The sequence below is a fragment of the Urocitellus parryii genome, chromosome 6 (genome assembly GCF_045843805.1).
Source record: "Urocitellus parryii isolate mUroPar1 chromosome 6, mUroPar1.hap1, whole genome shotgun sequence".
Lineage (NCBI taxonomy): Eukaryota > Metazoa > Chordata > Mammalia > Rodentia > Sciuridae > Urocitellus > Urocitellus parryii.
In genome coordinates this window covers 24,912,399-24,935,437 of record NC_135536.1, presented here as the reverse complement: position 1 = coordinate 24,935,437, position 23,039 = coordinate 24,912,399, and the positions used below count along the sequence as shown (strand labels likewise).

Sequence of the window (23,039 nt, the reverse complement as noted above, 5' to 3'; positions counted from 1 at the left end):
CAAAGTGCGTGCTGAGGATGGGCAAATCTCTGACAGCAGAATAAAGGAACTAACACAGGATTCAGTTCCCTCCCTCCTCTGTGGTTATAAACCTTGCTTAGCTTTATCTTATTTTTTTAAGTTCTTATTTTAAGTTTAGAAGCTTCATCAGGAACCACAAATTAAGTTGTGCCCTCTAGTCTCTGCCAGCACATGTGCTGTTGCTAGGCTGTAATTATTGCCTGACACCCTTCTTGGTGTTGACGTCTTTGCCAGTCGGAAAAAAACAACACTCAGTGATTTATTTATTCTAGATTGGTCTTCTTCAGTCAACTTTTAGTAATTCCTGTGCTATTCTTTCTCATTTTCTCATTTGCATGCTTTATGTCTGCTAATAGTTCTTGGGAGGTTTTCCAAGAAATATGAAATTTGCTGTGACAGAGACAGATCTTACATTCAGGACTCAGACATCATCACACAGCATTATCATAGTAGTGTCAAAGCTGAAGCTGAAACCTGAGCCTTGGAGGTGGAGAGGTCACTGAGATAAAGGACCTGGACTTGAGCTCCCTCGGGTGATATTTCTTTGTGTGCCTCTCGAGATGCATATAAATTTACACACATATCGGTGTTAGAATTCTTGTGCACATGGAGTTCCATATGTCTGTTTGTATAAATGTACATGTGCATATGTATTTATAAATAATAAAATCAACATGCTTATTTTGAAAAGATTGGTCAGTATTTGAAAAGAAAGGAAAATGTCACTATTATTTGAAATTTATCAACTAGAAAGAACTGCAATTTATGCATTCAAGTATAGTAAACATTTTCCTAAATGTAGGCAAGAGTACACTAATTTTTTTTATCTATTTTGGATTTTAACCTAGTATTGTGTTATAAGCAATTACCTGCTTTGTGCAAAAATTTTGGTTCTTTAATTACATATATTCTTTCCTTTGATCATCAAAGTAATAGATGTTTACTGAAGAAAATTTAGTAAATACTAAATTTTTATTTATTTATTTTTGGGGGTATCAGGGATTGAACTCTGGGACACTCAGCCACTGAATCACATCTCCAGCCCAATTTTGCATTTTATTAGAGATAGGGTCTCACTGAGTTGCTTAGTGTCTTGCTGTTGCTGAGGCTGGCTTTGAACTCGCCATCTTTCTGTCTCAGCTTCCCTAGCTGCTGGGATTATAGGTGTGCGCCACAGCTAATACTGAAAATTTTAAGAAAATTAATCCATAATTCCATTACTTATAGTTAAATAACTATTTTGCTTTAGTACATTTTCTTCATGAATAGTTACACAGACATAAATAAATGTACATGTATATACATATATGTATATAAATGTCTATAAATATCTATATCTATCCATATATAAATGGACTAAATAAAATTTAATAATTTCCAACAAAGCTGGATCATATTGCATTTACAATATTATAATATTGTTTCTACTTAAATTTTATCATGAGCTTTCCCTGTATTAATAAATGTTCTTCAAAATTATTTCAGGGGCTGGGGATATGGCTCAGTTGGTAGAGTGCTTGCCTTGCATGCACAAGGCCCTGGGTTCAATCCCCAGCACCACCAAAAAAAAAAAAAACATAAAAACAAAATTATTTCAAGTGGCTTCATAATATAGAATTCACATAATGGAATTATGTATGAATTGATAATCATAAAAATCTAAAAGCCCAAGCTAAATGAGCCTAAGAATTCATTCAGCTGCCCATAACCTGTGTCTGAACAAAGGGAGTATTTTGTTTTAGAGGTATCATGGTTCCTTTCATATTATACAGCTCAAATATTATCCTAAATAGATCCCAACCTACAAATATCTATTGTTATTAATAGCTATCACATATCAAACTTTAAGTATTAAGCATCATGTACTTTAGTTAATATTCACAACCTCTCTTGAGGTGGATACTGGTATTTCCACCTTATAGTTGAGGAAACAGTTTACAGTAGAGGTTAAATAACCCATGATTAGTGAGTGACTAAATTGAGACCCCAACTGTTGTCTAATTCCATCATCCTTGCCCTTAACCACTACAGTATACCCATTTAATATATCCACAGATTCATGTGTGCCTTTCCTGAATGTATTTCTTTTCAGCTATATACCTTCTAAATAACAAGATTCATAATCAATACTTTTATTACATATCTAATGTGTATTATGCACTATGCACACTTTTGTTTAAAAATACATGGAGTTAAAAGCAAGGGGACATGGTTAAGAGCTTCTTGTAATCTCCTCAGAAGTGCAGTGCGTAAATATGTTCGAAGTATAATGAAAGAGTTAAGCATTCATGCAAGTTAGTAGAATTTGTCCCATAGTAGTACAGAAACAATGTCCAAATTAGTATAATGGCTCAGAGGAAGGAAATAGCATTGTGGAATGGGGTAACCTGAAATATTCTATGAGATCAATAAGTATCTCTGCACTGCATATCATAAAATATTTTTTATACAAAGAGATGTTCCTTCATTTTGGTATTTCTCAATTTATTAAGTAATTTTTATTTAACCTATTTAATATCTTTATTTCAAAATCTTTCTGTTTGGATAGTGGTTAGACAGCTAACATGCCAAGAACCGATATTGTATATAATCACACACCTATACCAGACTTTGACAGATGACTATGTAAAATATACTCTGAAAATTATTTTATGGAATGTAGCCATGGGGCTGTTTTTTAAATAGTAGTTCTTAGGCATATGTAAATGCCATATTGGCTATGTTTTGGATTGTGCCAATCACCCACCACACTCTTCCCACATTGTAACTCTGAATCTTGGACCATTATGAAACTAGAATTCTACCTGACTCACATGCAACTGCTTTTCATCAGACTATCCTGTCTTCAAATAAATACCTTCTTTGTGCCAATCCTTATATAATATGGATTCAGATATAATCCTTTTAATGGTCTCATAATTTTTTATAAACTCAGGCAGATAATCATATAGGAAGATATAGGATTTAGGGAAATTCATTCTGATAACTATGAGAAGAAATTTATAGGTCAGTGTGGCATTATATTAATCCTTTATCATGTTATTACATATTTGGTTCAGGATCTAAAATGTGTACTGCCATGAGATCTGTGCAGTAATTATTTCTTTTTCTTTGAATAATTCCTCTCTAAAACAAAATGTTGCCCCACAGAGGTAATGATAATGTTAGAAAGATAGTCTTATTCACTAGGATTTGAGACCTGTTTCAAAAAGGATTTTGCTGAGGGTTATGACCTGCTTTATGAAGGACTTGATAAGAAACTTCAAACTCTGGTGCTCAAAGGAACATCAGAACTTGTAAAATCCAGAGGTTCTCGGGGCTGGGGATGTGGCTCAGGTGGTGGCGCGCTGGCCTGGCATGCGTGCGGCCCGGGTTCGATCCTCAGCACCACATACAAAGATGTTGTGTCCACCGAAAACTAAAAAATAAATATTTTTTAAAAAATTCTCTCTCTCTCTCTCTCTCTCTCTCTCTCTCTCTCTCCTTCTCTCTCTCTCTCTCCCTCTCTCTCTCTCTCTTTAAAAAAAAAAATCCAGAGGTTCTCAAATTCCAGTCTGCATCAGAATCTACCTGAAGGATGTTAATACTCAGCTTTCTGGGTCCTTCCCTTAGGATTTTTGACTTCGGTCTTGTGAGAATGTGAATTGTAATAGTCTTCCAGGTGATGCTGATGTTTCTGTCCTGAGAGCTGTACTTTGAGGCCTACAGGTTCATCTAGTATATGGCCTTCTTTTTACAGAAAAGAGAAATGATACTGAGAGAGTATCCATGTGAATGTATTAATCAAAGCCTGCTATTTTCCTACTAAAAGCCCTCAAGTGATTTCCTGCTGCACTTAGAACAAAACCCTAAATCTTTATTATCCAGAAGATTCTGCATGCCTGGTGCCATCCCTCCACATCAATAAGCCATAGAGGCTTATTGATCTTCCCTCCCATTATTCAATGGACATGTTCCTATTTCAGCAGGAAAAATCACTAACTCGTGCACACAGCTTCAGGTAAGGTGAGAAGGTTTGACTTACAGAGACTTTTAATCCTGTTTTTTAATGCATGCTTCTTTCTTGAGACTCCAGATGGCTAACAAGAGCCTCGTGTACTTGGTGTTTCCTTAGTGCACACTTCCATTGATGGGTCCATCTTGGTTTCTCCCCAGATTAGATCTGGCAGAGAATTTGACCCTCATTATAATAATTTATTGGTCATCAACATTCTAGCTATCGTGCCAAGCATTTAACAAACATCACATTTAATCTTCATGAAGTCGATATAAAGTAGATATTATTCACATCTAATTTACAAATGAGAGTGATTTATGTTTCTTATGTTCTCATGACAGAAGCATCTAATGTACTGAGATATTATCTGTGAAGGTTGAGGTATCATCCCACAGTTTGTAGTATCTGGATGAAAACAACAGGACCACTTCAAGTTGGATCTTACAAAAGAACAGTTATTCAGTGAAGTAAATTTTGGGCCAAAACACAATCATTTGTCAGATGCACAGATTATCTATCTTAAGGGTCAGAAAAAAAAATTGGAGCAATTGTTTCTTTCATCTTAAAGTGAGTCTGAAATATGACAAATTTTATACAAGTTAATTCTTCCAGTGTTTTATTTCCTCTTAAAGTATTCTACCAGAAAGTTTGAATATATTCTTAAATTTAGCCACTGAATATTGGTCCTTCCTCCCATCCTTTCTCTTCCTGCACCATTCTAATTTTCTCTCATTCAGGCACCAGTGCTTTTATTAGTTCTGTACATAGTTAGCTCCCACTTATAACACGCCTAGCATATTTCTTAAAAATATTGACACCCACTAGGTCCAAATATGAAACCTTTCAAGTGGAGAGACCACCTGTCAGGAAGACCCCTGGGTACTTCAAACAATGCAATCCACTTGCATGGAAACCAGCACACACCCCAAATCATCCTTTTCTATCATTTTTTTTATTTCAAAGTCCAAATGTTTTTTTGTTTTTGTTTTTGTTACCTCTTTTTAAAAATTGTTTTTAGTTATATACAACACCAGAATACATCCAAATATCATCACAAAAACTTGGAACACAACCTGTTCCAATTCAATTCCCACTTCCCTCCCTCCCTCCACTCCACGGATCCTTCTCCAATCTATTTACAGTTTACTTTTTCTTTTGTTTTTAATTAATATCCTATGGATATACCCCCATGCCAGAACCCACAGTGCCACATCCATGCATGCACATAAGAAAGTTCTGTCATATTCATTCCACTGTTCTTCCCTTTTCTCCTCCATTCTTCCCCCTCTTCAATGTCCCTGCTGGATCTACTAATTCCATTTTGATGGAATTCCCTCTCCTTTTTTTCCCCTTTCTCTCTCTGTTTTTTTTTATCCCCACCCCCCTTATTTTGGATTAGCCTCTGCATATCAGAAAGCATTTGACATTTGACTTTAACTGTATGTATGTTTAAATGTATGCTTCTAATAAAATTTCTAAGAAAGACACAACTGAATTGAGTTCAGCATTTAAAAATAAATCTATTAAAAGCAAGGAGGTTTAATTTTTCCAGGAATGTAAGAATGATACCACTTTAGAAGATATATTAAATATAATATAAGATAATAATGATATTAAAAAGGAAGAAAAATTAAATCATTTAAGTTATGCAGAAATGATTGATAGTTAATGTATTTTTATTCATTAAAAATCATAAGCTTAGATTGAGATCGAAATTTTATACCTTGAAAAAGGAAAGCTATCCAGAACCTATAACAAATATTACATTTATTAAAGTTAGGAACAAACAAGAATGAACACTATAGTTGCTTCTGTTGATTTTCAAAAAGGAGAAACTAATAAATGAAACACCCCACCCACCCCCCCACCAAAAATCAAAAGTATAAGAATTGGTGAGGAATACAGGGAACTATCCTTTGTAAAAAGTCATGGGGTCTACAGGATAACTATTAAATCCAAAAGTGTCTTTAGCACGTTTGTTGGATAGAATATAAACATATAAACCCAATTAGTCTTTCTCTATAATTACAATTACCAATTAAAATGCAGAATAGAAAAAAATTACCGTATGCATTAGCTAAATATAAGGCAGCAAAGGATAAAATATTAAAGACTTTTATAGAAAAATGGCAAAAATATTGTTGAAAGTTATAAAATAAATACCTGAATAAACCATCAACATCTATAAAATACAAGCATAGGTAGACTCACTAAAACTACAGTGCTGATTCTTCCTAAATTATTCTATAAATGTAATGCATTTCCATTCAAAATCTGAACAGGAGTTTCATGAAACCTAATCGAATCTTACTAATAAATCATACATAAATTCAAGGGGCCAAAAATGGCCAAAATAGTTCTAGAAAAATAAATAAAAGACTTGTTTTTCCAGAATGTATTTTATGCCCAAAATATTTAAGATATGTGACATTGGTAGAAGGTAAGCACATGGACCTGTAGAGCAGAATTGACCCGAGTAGCTAGCCCATGCAATGTGATAATGGATACATGACCTGACATTATTACAAATCAATAGTTAATGAATAAACTAGTGGCTGGGATAAATGGTTGCCCATATGAGAAAACATGAGAGTTCATTTTCATATCAAAGGCAAAAGTAAATTTAAGAATATAATAAATTTTATATGTAAACGCAAACTTTTAAAATTTTGAGAAAACAAATATGGACAGTTTTTTGACATGCAGGTAAGAAAGATTTCTTAAAAAGTGTCAAAAAGAAAAAAAATATTGGTAAATTTCATTACAGTTAAATTTAAAACTTATATTCAAGGAAAGATATAACGTTTTAAACAAAGGAGAGGCCACAGATTGAGAATATATTGGCATTACATGCAATGCACAAACAATTGGTATCATAAATTTTATAATAAATTCCTACCAATCAACAAGAGAAAGACAGATAACCCATATATGAATAAGTAAACAGCAGATGCCAACAACCACAATGGATGGTAAACATAAAAACACACACAGACACAATCATAATTTTGAGACCTCAAGTGCAAACAGCGTTGAGATATTACTGCTGACCACCAGAGCAGCAGAAGTTAATAACTCTGGTGATATTGTAGTGTTGGCAAAGAGGGGGAGAAGTAGGAACCCTAATATCCTAAAGAATGGGAAAATAGACTGAGTCAAAGATTTTGGAAAGCAATTTAACATTGAAGTCACATGTAAAATTTGGTCTAGCAACTGCCTTCTGTGCAAATGCTTTAGAGAAATGAGTAAGTGCACATTGAGATAGTCACTAGAATATATACTACTTGTAATGCTAAAAATTTGGTAAAATCTAAATTAACAAGAGAATGCATTAATTGTAGTATCTCTGTATAATTGAATATCATCTAACAGTAGAACCAAACAAACTACATTAGTAAAATCTTAAAGCCATAGTCTTGAATGAAAACAGGAAATTATGGGATAATATGTACAAAATAATACTGTTCACATAAAGTTTGTAAACATGAAGAATAATCCAAAATATTTTACATATAAAACCATATATGTTAAGAATAAAAAAACAAACAAACATGATGGACATGATGAATGTTCCAGGAAATAGATTATTTCTAGAAAAGAAAGGACCTCTATAACAATATTTGTCTATGCCTGTAATATTTTATTCTTCAAAAAATACCTGAAACAAACATACCAGTATGTTAGAGATTAATAAAAGTCAGATTACAAGTAGTTCACATAGGCTTATTGTATTGTTATTTCCACTTATTTTAATGTTTGAAACATTTCAAAATTACAAGCAATGCCCAGTTTTGCCAGTATGTGAACCTTGAAGGTTCAGCCAGATTAACTCACCAAGTCCTTCTACCCCCTGCTCTCAGACAGGCTGAAGTTTATGACTCAGCAAGATTACACAGGACCACACTGCAAACCTCTTCAGGCTCTTTGGGGAAAAAAAAAATGTCAAGATTGTCATTGTTAAATGCTGAAATTGCAACAGTCAACTACAGACAAACAAAATCAACTGGGACTTAAAGAATAAAAATGAAAACAACATAAAAAATGTTTGATAGGAATTCAGAATGACATAGAATCTTGTCATCTCTGCTAAACTCAGGCCAGAGATTGGCCTTTGCCTTCTTGAAGGACTATCTGTCTGTGTGAGTAATGGCTAGCAGGAAAAATCATACAGGTTAACAGAAAATGAAACAAAACCTGTGCACACGAAGGACGAATACTCCACACAATAGCTACACCTTCCCAACACACCCTCCTGTTCCTCAAATGGCTTTCCCCAACCTTGACCTTCTCCTTGCAAACCTCTCCTTAAGCAGTTACACACAGCTCTGCAAATGTTAGAGTGACATTTGGACTTGGCTTGTGTGATCAGCTCGCCTGCTAGTCTGGCCTTCCCCAGGGGCCTGCCAGGCTCCAGCAAGTCGGTATTAGCCTTGCCAGCCTTACCTCCCAGAGCTAGCAATAACATTTACCAGCTACAGTTTTCTCCATTTTCAAATATTTCCTCTGGCCCATGTGACCATGAGCATCTAGCTTCTCAATAGACTAAGACCTAACAAGAGGGGTTTAGAGAGAGGAGAGCCCTCCTTTAAGAACTTTTAACATTTACCTTTCATTAAAGATTTGACTTGTATTTTAATCAGTCTTCCCCTCTAGGATTCTGATATGTTGGGGAAAAATTAATTACTAAAATCTCATACCTGGGGCCAGGGGGAGCACACCTTTGGCTATGCTCATGTCAGGGGAAACTGAAAAGGCTGCCTCTGGTTGGTAAAGAATTGAATCTGAGATTTTACCCAAAGCTTTTTAGAATCCTTAGGAAATCAAGATTGACTGGGGAATTCTACAGTTATAACTCCCAACTGTAGATTTGCATTTTGGGGGCCTAGCTGTGCTGAATATGTGACAGGACCAGATTTGAGGACATTTAAGAATGATCTCTGCCACATGCATCTCCAGTGCCTGAAGGAATGCATGAGGAAATGGACTGAGTATCCACCCAGAGGCCTCAGGAGTCACATGCTAATATTACCCTTGTTTTACCAGTAGAGAAACAGAGGCTCAAAGAAATTTCGTCTTGTCCAGTCACAAAGCCAGCAAATGGCAGGCCTCATGTACAGCCTGAGAATTTAATGGCTTTGCTCTGATCTGTGCTTATAGAGTGATATGGTCAGCACGCATAAGGAAAGTTAAAAAACAATCAGAATACAATAGAGTTCCAATTAATAGATGTTAATTAGGACAGAGGCGAAGAGCATCCCCATGAGGTCAATAGCACAGAAATGAATGCTGTCAGCAAGTTCCCCTGATGAGTATGGAATTCGCTAGGTTAAAGATGGAGGAGAAATGAGATTGGTAGAGTCTTAAAGCATCATCTCCAAGATTCTTATCAACGACAGAGGAAAAGACAGTAAATTAAGAGTGAAGAAACCTGGAAGACACCAACTTAATCAAATAATTAGGAAAATATCAGCAGGAACAAGATACATCAACATCCTGATACCATGCTCTGAGAGTCTCTCCAGGCACCTTTACTGTCCCCCAAAAAGCACAACCTCACTCCCATCACCAGAAAGTACAGGACACATCAAAACTCAGGATGGTTCATAAGAGTTCTCCTTAGAAGGACATGAAAGACAAGACTGAGAAACTACCTACTATGGACTGGAGGAAACTAAAGAGAAATAACAACTAATGCAATGGAGACAGAGAAAGAACACTAGTGGAAAAATGGTAAAATTTGAAAAAGGTCTCAAGTTTATTTAAAATATTACATCAGTATGGACTTGCTATTATTAATAGTCACACTATGGTAATGTAAGAAATTAGTAGGGCAAGGAGATGAAAGAACTCTTGGTATAATTTTTTTCAACTTTTCCATAATTATGTAAATTAAAAATAATAAATTTTAAACAACAACCAGAACAATAACAACAAGAACAGAAAATGTTTTAGCTTTTTCACTGTTGTGACTATAAGACCAAACCAGAACAATTGTAGAGGAGGAAAAGTTTATTTTCGGGCTTACAGTTTCAGAGGACTCAATTCATCATCGATGGCCAGGTCTATTCCTTCAGGCTTGAGGTGAGGCAGAACATCATAGCGAAAAAGTACGGCAGAGAGAAGGAGCTCATGTGATGATCAGAAGGGAGAGAGAGAGAGAGAGAGAGAGAGAGAGAGAGAGAGAGAGACTGACTCTCCACTCTCCAGATACTAAAGAGAGAGAGAGAGAGAGAGAGAGAGAGAGAGAGAGAGAGAGAGAGAGACTGACTCTCTCCACTCTCCAGATACTAAATATATACCCCAAAGGCATGCCCCCAATGCCCACATACATCAGACATACCCTACCCACCTGCAGTCCCCACCCAGCTAATCCCATCACAGGATCAATTTACTGATTGGTTTAAGGTTTGCAGAGCTCAATTGTGTCTCCTCTAAAACTTTTTGCATTGTCTCACACATGAGCTTCTGGGGGACACCTCACATCCAAACTATAACAGAAAATATATTTTGCCCTCTAGTTTATTTGCAATGTCCAGAGAGGCTTTTTTGTAAACTAAAATAACATACACACACAAATAGTCATGCAGGCATTGTTGACAATAAATGTGTTTACTGATAGAAGGCCATGGAGTTTGGGTAGCAAAGTTTTACCTGGGAAGAGAATCCATGTAACCAGGTTCAGCTTCATGGAGAAGTTGATGCTCAAGGTCTTTTTGTCATCCACTATCTGTTTTTTTTTTTTTTTAGCACCTTTTTTTGGCCACTCTTCGGGAAATAGCTACATAGTAGTAAACAAACAAACAACAAAAAAGGAGGCATCTGTGTTGATGGAACTTATAGACATAGGAGTCAGATAAACCCATGATATAGGAGTCAGACCCACGAACAACAACAACAACAACAAAAATCAGATAATTTAAATGCTTCCATGAAAACTAAGTGAGCTGATGTGATAGAATATGCCTGGAGACGGAGGCAGTTAGACAAGGTAATTGAGGATTACCTTTCTGAGATGAGAGTTAAATTATTTGGGGGAGGGCTTCCATGAGAAAGAGCCAGTTCTGTAAAGTGAACAGGGAGCAGGTAACTCCCCTGAAGACCAGGTTGGCTGAATGCTCAAATACAGGAACAAATTGTGGGTTTGTGTCAAGAAAACCAAAGAAGTTGAGCATGCTGGGCTCTAGTGGAACAGGGAGGGTGGTAGGAAGTGAACGATGGAGTAGGGTTGCTGGGTGGCTGCAAGCCAAACGTGAGTAAAATTGATATTGTTAATAATTACCTTAGAATCTCAAGTGAGAGGGGTTGGCTGGTCCCAACCTGGATAATATGATCGTCTCTAGAAAGGAAATGAATCCTGTAGGGTTTCGTCAGCCAGTCCAGGAGTATGAATTTATGCTGGGTGCTTTAGGAAGGCTCAGGACCAGGGAAGGAGTCTAACAAGGGAGAAGAGGGATCCTTTTGGCTACCATGTCAAGACCAAGGAAAGAGAGCACAGAGCCAAGGTAGGGGAAGACGACAATTTTAGAAATCTTGTTAGAAGATAGAAGATGAGGTGCTAAGTGTATAGACTTGAAAAGGAGAGAACGAGATGGATTCATTCTGTTCTGCAGGTAGAATCAATAAGCCTTGCTTATTCTTGGCAGATAGAGAACTATCATCTGACACACATCACAGGGGCAGGGCACATTCCAAGAGCCAATAGTATATTTGCTGGCTAAGGTGAAGGGGTTCAGCAGGAGCACGTGGTCCAGCTTGACCAGCACCCAAGCATCTAAAACTTAAAATTCCGTGCCTATGAAAGTGACATGATTCAATTTGTTTAGGAAAATTGGCTCTAACCCAATGCTAAGAGGAAAATTTAAAAAAAAAAAAAGAAGAAGATGAAATGAAAAACAAAATACACTGAGAACAGAGACAGCTTTTGCTAGTTAGAAAAGTAAACAAGAAACCAGAAACATTTTGGGGGTGGTACAAGAAGGCGGGGGAGCTTTTTTCTGGAAACTGTCTGCCCATTCATGAGCCACACCCTGAGCTGTCTGGTGGTTCAGACTACTTGATTACTGACTCAGGGACTGCTGAACAGGGTCTCGGAGTCCTTGAAACAGTTCCAAAGGACAAATTAGTGTAGTGTACCTTGGACTTGCCTCTTCTGCTCCAGTGCTGTTCTTGGCCCACTGGATCCTAAGTTTTAACCCTGTCCTTCTGGCCTGGCTGGTGTGCCTCACGTGTAATTTTGGCAAGCTAAACATGGCGATGGAGCCAGATATCTTGTTCCAAGCAGACTTACAAGCTCATCAGCTGTGGGCTGGTGGTAATATAATTTACAATACACTCTGCCAGCCCAATAAAACAACTTTCTGTTTGCAGAGAAGTGGAACCCTGACAAGAAGAAATGTTTATGGCTTCATTTGAGCTGTGTGCTCCATTGTTTCTGCAGCAGCAGCCTGTGTATGATGCCTCCTTGTCACCTGCCAGATAGTTACAACTTTGTCCTTGTGTTTGGCAAGCTAAGCACAAGAGTAAACTTTGCTCAATATCCATCCCAGGAAGCTGTTGCCTTAGCCTGTGATGGCTGTAACATGCATCTCCATGCTTTTAGGGCAAAGGAATGGAGACATAATAGTTGAATACTCTAAAGCTATGACTTATATCTTGATGGAATTTTCGGATGCCCAAGTAAAGATCCTGTAAAATGATATCCATAGGCTTGAGAATGGATAATTTGAGATATGCTACCCCTGTCAGTGCAGTCAAATGATTATCTTCCTAGTGCTGCTGCTTTTTCCCCCACAGTGTACTACTATAGCTATTTGTATTCATATTTTTAGTTTCATAGTGCTACTTTTTAGCAGCTGTTACTCTGGGTGACTGTAGTTACAATTAAAGCTACATAAGGTCAGAAATTTGTTTTATCCATTGCTAAATCCCTGGGGTCTATAACAGCCTAGAACACACATAGTGCATATTCAAAACTTTATGTTGAATGAACTCAAATATTGGCATAGTAAACATCCTCTAATGATTGAAAATAAATACTACAAATAATGCAGATTCCCTGCAAAAAGCATGTTTTATTGAGAGTTGGCTTGGAGATGATGAACTGATTATCGGCCCTGAGAAATAACACAGAATCCAATATTCATTTCTAATAACAATCTAAAAGGTGTAAAACTGTAGGTATTTCAATCCAAGGGGGCAGTTTCTTAGTTTGGTGACCCTAAATTCTACTGTGCATTAATGTAGTGTTATAACATTCCCTCCCATTAATTCTTCATTTGCTCTTAGCCACACCCACTTGAAGGGATAGATTTTATTTCATATGCTATGTGGGTTGTCTGCAAAAGCTGACACTGTCACAATACCTTTGTATTTTCATTCCATAGCTAACTCTACTTAAGAGGTATTGGCAATAGCATTTCCACAGTGTGTGTGTGTGTGTGTGTGTGTGTGTGTGTGAGAGAGAGAGAGAGAGAGAGAGAGAAAGGAAGAAAGCTCAGTGTTCTAAACCTGGTTACTCAATAAATGTTTAAGTATTATATTATGTATAGATTTATTATGTCATCCATTTCGGAACATCATTGATTTTAAATAATCTGAATTTGAAAATGGGCTATCTAATTGAATACAATGTCTATGATGATTGTGAAAGTAGATTGTACAAAATAGCAGGTGGAAGAACAAAGTTTTTAATATCTTCATAAAATTCAATTAAAATAGTATCAAACCAATATTACTCAGCTATGAAATAAAAGGTTTGGATGCAAGTGAATTTTAAATTTCTTTTTAACTCCTAATTTCTGTGTAGTTCAGAGCAAGGAATCTGACGACTTCTATTTTTTTTTTCCTGTTAAAATCACAAGAGATTGATTTACTGAACATAGTCTGCCCATGCCTGCTATGTACCATGTTTAATGTCAAAATAAATATAGAAGGTCTAACCCTGCAGTCTATCATGATTGTAAAAGTAGATCCATTACTTAAAGAATTTGAGAACTAAAGAAAGGAAAATGTCTACCTGATATCTCCATTTAATCAAAATATACTTCATCATAAAGAGCAAGACTAACAAAGCTTTGCAATTGATCTTGTACAATTACATTGTACTTTGCAATTTGCAGCGTTCTTTCAAGGATATTTTCTGATGTGATTTTTAAATGTTATTCAAGTTTATGATAAAAGGGCTCAGAGAACACATGGCTTTCCTGCAGTTGAACACCTGTGAGAGGTGGAATTAGAGATGAGCATAGGCCTCCTGACCTGGAGGTTCTCTCTCTCTTGACCAATACCACCTCTAACATGGAAGTGTTGTCACCATGTGGAAGCAGTGGGCCATTTCTAGACCTCAAAAATGCAAAATTCTCATGCATATACACACACATAAAACGTATTACCATCAGGCATTATTTGGATAGTTTCATCTTCGTGAATCACGGTCCACCTTCACGCTAGACAGCTTTGCATCCCAGAATCCATTCTGTACTCTTCACCCTGCTGCACTTAGCTTCACAACCTGGAAGGTGGTCCTATGTGGATGATCAGCAGATTCTTTTTTCCTCTGTATTCCAGTTGGGATTGCCCAATGGGAATAATTGGGGTATGAGAAGGAAGGAAGAGAATAAGTCTGGGCATTTAATTTCCTGGTTCTCAACCTGTGGAAAGACTGCCAGCTGGCTTGCCCTAAATCCAAGGTCACTGCTTCTAAGAAGCACTCATTGAATTCTCCCTTTCACTCTCTCTTCCTCTCTTCTGTTTTCTGGTTTTTGACCTTCCCCTTGGCCATCAGACTTGGAAGTGGTAAAGGTGTTTGCTTTTAATAGCCCTGAGTTCTGCATTACCCTTAGAAATGTCACTACTTCCTGCCTATGCTTTTTAAATATGACCATTTAAAAACCGTTATCAAGTGGCACAGTTTGAGTGACCTATCTGCTTCCTATTAGTACCTGGACTGTCTTGGTGGTGTTATTAATATAATGCTAGTTATGAATGAGGAAACTGAGTTTGAACAAGGTTTCACAGTTGAACAACAGACAGATCTGGGATTAGCCTTGGGTCTTCTTATATGCTTCCAGGGGCCAGACACCCCCCAGAATCATGTCATTACCTGTCCAAAAATTCTCTATGTGAATTGTTTAACCTCCTGACTGTGCTTATGAGGCCTTTTACAATGGCCCTCTATCTGTTCCTACAGTCTCAATTTCACCTCTCCAGTCCATGTGATTCTTCCCTCAAAGAGCCCTTGGCAGTGACTGAAGACATTTTTGGTTGTCATGATAAAAGAGGGTGCTTACTGGCATCTGGGGGCCGAGGCCAGGGATACTGTTAAGCATCCCACAGTGCACAGTAGCCTCAAATTGTCCAGGGATATTGCTGTTGACAAAGGCTATTCTACTGGACCATGGAACTCTTTCTGTTCCTGGGATTGGCTGCACTGTAACTATGGTTCACCAGATTCTGTGCCAGCCTGTGCTTCACATGATTTAATTCCAGGCCTTGACAACTCTGTGCCTCTGCACATGCTGTCCCTTCAGCTGGAATGTCTTACCACTGCCTCTTTGTCTCTGTTTCTCATCCTTGAAATGCAAATTACAAACCCTTTCTAACAACTTTAGGCAAAGGTATAGATGCTGAGATAAATTTGCACAACACTGTTCATCTTTCAAATATAACAGTTTACCTATTTTATTCTATAACTTGCTAAATACTCACTAAAGGCAGCAACCATGTTACTTGTACCCCCTATTTTAGCTCAGCATCTGGCTAAGCAAAATGATTAGATATTAATCATTTAAATGAGCAAATATTATTGCAAGTAGTGGATAGATCTCCAAAGTCTTGTGTTATGTTTAATTTACATAAGTTAGTCACATTTTTAAAATGGTATAATTTATATATTTTTTATTTAAGAAAAAGCTGCATGAATTCTTTGGTCAAATGAACATTCTCTGAAAAACACACACTTATAAACTAGAACTATTTCTCTCTCCCATATTCCTTTTGTTTCTCATTTGAATATTAAAAAGTATGGAAAAGTATATACCTACTTTTCTTAAAGTAAAAGATGTCAATCAACATTTTTGTCAACTCTGTAGAGTTCTCTAGTCTTTAGAAGGAGAAACCAGTATAACTGGATGTCTTGACAGTATTATGTGACATCATGACAGAATGTGAACAGTTAGCTCTCAACCTGGTCCATAAGAAGAAGGACAATGTCCCACAATTCTTGTGTTGATTCCCTGCAACTGTTGGCCACTGTTGGGTCTGTTCAGAGCTGGAGATTTATGTTTCTCCTGCTGCTGCAAAGTACAGATTTAGAACCTGGCAGGCATCCCTGCATAGATTCTCACAATGTTCAAGATCAGCCCACTTTGCGTGGAGAGGAAGCAATCTGTGTATTTTGGAAGCTTTTTCAGAATAAAACATTCTTAAGATGTGTGAGAAGCCAGTAGCTGCATGAGTAAGCATGAGATTGTCTTGAAATTACTAAAAGAGAAAAGGATGAGGAGAGTGGTTAGGCAGTGGTATCTTGTTCACAAGGGGACCATGAGTGTGCCTTCTCTCCATAGAAGATGGCTAAAGGACTGGTAAGAGTTTGGTTCTAGGAAAGACATCTGCCTGGTGAGCTATGAGCAAAATAAAGACAGGGAAGTCCACTTCATGAAAGCCCAGAACTAATTGCTCATAGTAGAGGACCAATGCCAATGGGCCTCCTGCATTTGTTAATAACACACTGATTGTGTGGTCCAATGATTTTGTTATTCCTCTTTCCATTAGTGCCTTTCAATCTGGCTTTGTCCTTGAAGACTGAAGGAGATATAGGTGGTCTCACCTTCTAGTATGTGGAGGCAAGAAGAACCTCTATGCCATCAGTTCCCATCTGCTCTGTGAAGTTCACTTTCCATCTTGACCAGAACCTCAACACAACTAGGACAGTGTGTTGCTTTTAGTATAACTAAACAGCTTAGAACTCTAAGTTTTGATTATCTTCTGTTTCTTTGGTATCCAGATGTACTACTTTGATTAAAGAAAGAAGTGGGAAGAGAGTGTAGGAACAATCGCTAGTCAGAAATATCCTTTTTCATGTTAAATTTAAAAAAGAGCATAGAAACCAAGTAATCATTAACCCTAAGTAAGCAAAGGGGCACAATCCACTGTTACAAATGTCAAGAAGTGGCAGCAAACCCAATGACTCTGAAGCCAAACCAAGAAAAATGACCAGGCATGATGAGGCTGATTGTTGGGGAAGTTTGTCCAGTTGATAAAAATGCCAAATATCTCTGAAACTTTTCATATGAAAAAAGCACATTCACTAGATGTCTTTTCTATCTTTGAAGGACAGTAGAAATGGCTATGCAAGGGAAATATATGTAACAGAAACAGACAATGAGACTGAAAGTCAAAAGAGAAGATACAAGGACTCTGTGGATCAGAAATCCTAATATACCCACTCCATTTCCTTGGGTTGCACTCTTTAAATGGGTGGGGTGACCTCTGGTGATGGACACTTAACAAAGTTTCAGAAACATACCATCTGGGTAGCCGAGTGAAGGTTAGATGCAGCCTTGAAGGGGCTCTTTATCTCTTCCCTTTCTATCCTTCCCACATTTTCCCATCTTTCACACTAGAGATGAAAAGTACATGAAACCCAGGACTAAACCACTAAGATACAGAGGGAGCCTACAACTCATGGAAGTTGTATCTGTTAGAGACAGAACAGAACCACCTGAGTCTGAGCAAGAGAAAAGGCAGTAACATGACCATGCAAACACAAAGCAACCAAAGAATAAGATAAAAATTTTAAAAAGGAAACTAGCTGAGAAATGTAAAAGATTTGATATAGAAAAAAAAGGAGCAGAAAAACTTCCTCTGAGCTCTGTTGTATGTTGCATTTGTACTATAGAATAACTTCAGAAAATTGAATTAATGCCACAAAAATTCAAATTAAAAAAGCATAGAAACCAATGGAATTGGAAAAGGAAATTATAGACTAAAGGGGAAAATTATAGCCAAAACAATACTACTATATAAGTAAAATAATTGCAATAATTGTTGAAATAATTTTCAACAGGGGGTGGAGAAAATATGACTAAAAATTGAAATATGTCTAGGAGGAAAATGCATTCATCACAGTGAATGCTGATATGAATTGTAATGCATTCTGTTGTCATAGGTAACAAATCGACATTTTAAAAAATTATAAAAAATTTTAAAAACATGAAAAAAATCAAATAGATTAGATTAATCATAGAAAAATTAAGCGATATGGAGGTGTTATGGTTTAGATATGATGTATCCTCCAAAAGCTCATGCATGAGATGATGCAAGAAGGTTTAGAGGTGAAATGATTGGATTAAGAGAACCTTGACCCAATCAGTTCATTAACACCCTGATAGGAATTAATTGAGTAGTAACTGAAAGCAGGTCTAGTGTGGCTAGAGGAGGTGAGTCGCTGGGGATGTGATTTTGGAGAGTAGAGTCTCTCTCTGCTTCCTACTATGATTTCTTGAGCCACTTTCTTCCTCCACACTATTCCATCCTGTTCTGCTTTATCTTGGGCCTCAAGGAATGGAGTTGGCCATCTATGGACTGAGACCTCTGAAACTGTGAGCCCTCAAATAAACTTTTCCTCCTTAAAATTGTTCTAGTGAGGTCTTTTGGTCACAACTGTGAAAAAGCTGACTTAAACAGAAAAACAGACAAGATCGTTGCATCCCAGAAATAGCAAAACTGAATACTTTAAAAGAGAAATTGTCCAAAGTTATCAAACTGGAATTTTTTGTTAATATAAAGAACTGACTGGGAAGTTCAACATAGCATGCTAAGTTCTAAGAACACTTTATTCTAAGAACATTTCATAGTATGTCCACCCTGAGTTATATATTGATTATGTCTGTGGATTAAACTCCTATTCTTTAGGTGCATGGATAAAATTTACATCACTCATCACTGATGAGGTAGAATGCAGGTACTATATAATCTCAAGTTCAACAAAACAATGTCTATAAAATTCTGCATAAAATAAAATGTGTCAGGAATTATGTGCCATCATAATGTAACCCAAATATAAACAGCAAAAGCAGACAAACACAAACATGCATTAACTTGGGCAAGGTAACACTAGTAGTGCCATTTTAAAAAGGTGTTACTGTAAAGTTCAAACATTTAGGGAACAAAACAAACTTATTTAGAAATGGAGAGACTGTGATTTAAAAACAAAAACTTGGTGAGAACAGTTATAATATTTAAATTTACAACAAAAAATGAAAATTTTATACATTAATAATATAAAACAAAGTCTACCTGATGATAGATGTCCTCCAAATCACCTTCAACCTCAATCTTTCTCTAGGACTCATGGGACCCATTAGCTGATGTATTTATGATTAGGGTTTGTTATAGCAAAAGTTAAGTAGATTAATCAGCAAAGGGAAAAGGCACATGGAGCAAAGGCTAAAAAATTCTAGGTACAATCTTCCAAGAGTCACCTCCAGTTGAGACATGAAGGATATGCCTAATTTCTCCAGCAATGTTATATGATACTATGCAAACTGTTGCCAGCCAGAGAAGCAGCTTTGGAGACCTGAGTTCTTGGTGAAGGTCAGTACATATGCATATAACACTTGCATGACTGACTTCAGTAACTAATGCTCCAGATCCCACAGGGCAAGCAGGTGTTTACCATAAATTACATTGTCAGTTATCAACTGTCTAGATCCAGAGGTACAGAGTAAATCAAGGCCATAGACACCCCATCAGGCATTAGTCAGAAAACTCTATGAACTATAATCCCAGGAGCTGGTGAAGGATCAGGTGTCAAAATAGACCCTTCTTGAGAAAGCATACAGTTTGAACAATCCAAATTTGTTGAGTTAATTCTTTCTTACACAACATGTAATAGAGAGAACACCATCCAAATTCAGAGGTGAAGGAGAAAATGTGATAATGTACTCATTTTTCATAATTTTAAATTAGGAGCATAGAGTTTGAATAATGGCATAAATCATTTCACACTTAACATTTTTTGTTAGTATCTTTTGTAAATTTTAATGAGTTTTCTTGGAAAGTAATATGACTTATTAAATTGTTTGAAAGTTTGATTTTTAAAAAATTTTGTTAACCTCATATAAAATGAAAGTTAAATTTTAAAAAGCACATATAGAATTTTCTTACCAAAGAGCTTGTATTTATTTACCCTGCTGTTTGTATGTATGCTCAGAAAAAAATATTTGGAAATAGGTTTCTTTACTGTGAGTGGTGGTTATTCTTTTTCTTTACTTTTTCTTTAGATAAGTCTATATCTCTTAGATTCTTTAAAGCAGTGACTATGCTATTTAAAAAATAATAACCTTAATTTAAATTTTCTTTAAAATATGAGAGGAAAATAAAATCATGGTTCTTGGAGACTAGTTTGAAATACTCTGGGAAGAGGGGATGCCATTTCCCAGGGAGCTCAAGCAATGTATAGATTAAAGAAACACACACTACGTTGATACTGTAATTTTCTTTGTCCCTGGATTATTTCTTATATAAAACAAGAATTCCACCAAAAACCCTTTCCATATTGAATTCATCACATGGTTCAACATTCCTGTGCCAAAATCCACTTGGGGGAACCTCTGACTGCTAATGGGAAGGAAGATTTTCCTCTCTTGAAGCCATGGGTCTTTGAGGCTGGAGAACAATCAGGCAATAGACAAACAATCAGAAAATGAGAAAAATGTTAAGTGTTAAATATGTTTTCAAGTGTCACAATGATGAAGTAGTATTGTTATACACTTATGGAAAGAGAAATCAGCGTACTAGGACAAACGCAGATCATCATCGCTTAGAGCTAAGAAAGATTTTAAGGAAAAAGATATGTATTCCAAAAAGACTTTTGGAATAAGGTAACTCTGGAATCGCTGGTCAAGGAGCTCAGCAGACCATCTTCTCCGTAAAACAACTATTTGATCGGTAAAAAAATAAATAAATAAATTGATCTCAACACACACACACACACACACACACACACTCACACACACACAGTTAAAGTCTAGGAAAATTAGACAAATAATAAGTAAAGGAGTATTTATTGAAGTATTTATGGCATAAATCATTTTATGTCACAATATCTAAGTCTCATTAATAACAGAGCTGTGACCTTTAAACTACAATTTGCTCCTGGCATCTACTCCAATTCTGCTTTTTTAATAGAAGTTTTATTCCAGGTGAGTATAGCCAAGAAGATAATAACTCTCTGTCTGCTCTGCCAGTTTCCAGGGCTACAGTTATAGCCCAGAAGGGGCAGGTTGCTGGTGCCTCTCAAGTCCCCCAGCTCTATTCTGCAGAAGCAGCATTTTGGGTAGACACCCCTAAAAATACATGGGGCTCACTTGTCCTATCCCACCCCCATTCACTGAGACATTCTGAAATGCCAATGTTAGGGTTCCAGTTATTCCAGTCCCAGCTTACTCATAGGGTAGGAGGTGCTATGCCAGGAAGGGCAAGCTGAGAAGATTAGAGTCTACCATCTTCCCCCAGTGCCTACTAATACAAGGGGAACATCATTCAGAAGTGGGCCATTGTTTGTTCACTCAGATGGGGTACAATTGAGCAGAAGTTCTGCAAAGATGAGGAGGAAGATGAGCAGAAGATGAGGCTGTAAGAGGGGAGAGCTCCATACTGTGCCTCAGGGGAAAGACTTTCAGGAACAGTGTGTAGAGAAATTTATGGGAAAGGGCTTCTTGAAAACAAAAGATATCTTGGTGGCAAGCAATTCTGAATGAGCAAGTAATTCTATGATGCCATAGGCAATGAGAAAATGCCAAACCATCCAGACATTTAGTAAAGAGAATCCAGGGAAGGGCCCTCCTGTAATCACATTCACCCCTATGAGTCTAGAAAGTTGTGCACATTTGCTAGTGTGCACATACTCAGAAGTAATTAGAGCAGGACCTAGGGACGTATTTGAATGCACTCTCAAGTCACATAGAGATCTATCAGCTAGGGAAGAAAAGCCTCTTGGATTCAAGGGACTTAAGCATGACTTCTCAACAAGTGCTGACTGAACAATAAGCTCCTCTTAGGCTTTTCCTCAGAATCCAGGTTTAAAAATAAAATCATACCCATCCCTGGTGATCTGGAAGACTTCTTTTATTGAAGGCTGAATCTATGCAGAGTGACAGGGAAATAATTTTCAAGCTCCTAGTTTCTGGCTCACCATGAGAGAAAATCATTAATTCTCTGAAAGAAGCTTCCAGGTCACACATATCCAACTGATAAAAGGTAAAAATCTACCTGATTAAGGAGATGGAAGTACATAATTTGACCAGCAAGTGGTTCATACTTATTCAGGGGCAGCACCTAGGAAGGTAGGACCAAAAAGAGAAACAGGGAAATATCTGAGCAGGGACATAGGAACCTTCACACAAGCCACAGAACTAGCTCTGTCAGATCACTAAGTAAATAAACATGAACAAACAAGAAATAGAGAGTCAATATCCATAATTGTTATAATGTCTTAGGTAGAAAGTCTAATTTTTATCAAAAATTATATGATGTGCAAAGAAATAGGAAACTGTGACCCATACACAGAAATATATGCAATAAAAACTATCTTTTAGGGAAGCTATATATTGGGCTTAACTGACAAATACTTTAATATAGCTATTATAAATGTTTTTCAAAGAACTAAGGAAAGCTATGCTTAAAGAATGAAAGGAAATGAAATAATGACTCATCAAATAAAGAATATTAATAAAAGATGGAATTATTCACAATGTATGTCTGCCTATCTTCAAATAGAAGATGGGTTTAAGAAGTATAAATGATCAGGAGGATTGTGAGTTCAAAGCCAACCTCAGGAACTTAGGCCCTAAGCAACTCAGCAAGATCATGTCTTTAAATAAAATTCTAAAAATTAAAAAAAATGTGTTGGGGATGGGCATAAGTGGTTAAGTACCCTTGGGTTCAATCCCTGGTGTGTGTGTGTGTGTGTGTGTGTATGTGTGTTTATATATGTGTATATATATATATATATATATAT

At 36.7% G+C, this 23,039-nt stretch overlaps 1 protein-coding gene and 1 non-coding gene across 12 annotated transcripts in view; both read left to right on the top strand.

The window, feature by feature from the left end:
• The window catches only part of Nrxn3 (neurexin 3), a 1,484,695-nt gene that overhangs the window by 500,631 nt on the left and 961,025 nt on the right, over nucleotides 1-23,039 (top strand). The gene's annotated exons all lie outside the window — the stretch shown is intronic.
• Trnaa-ugc (transfer RNA alanine (anticodon UGC)) lies at nucleotides 1,512-1,584 on the top strand. Its single transcript has one exon. It is a non-coding gene; the product is annotated as a tRNA-Ala (tRNA).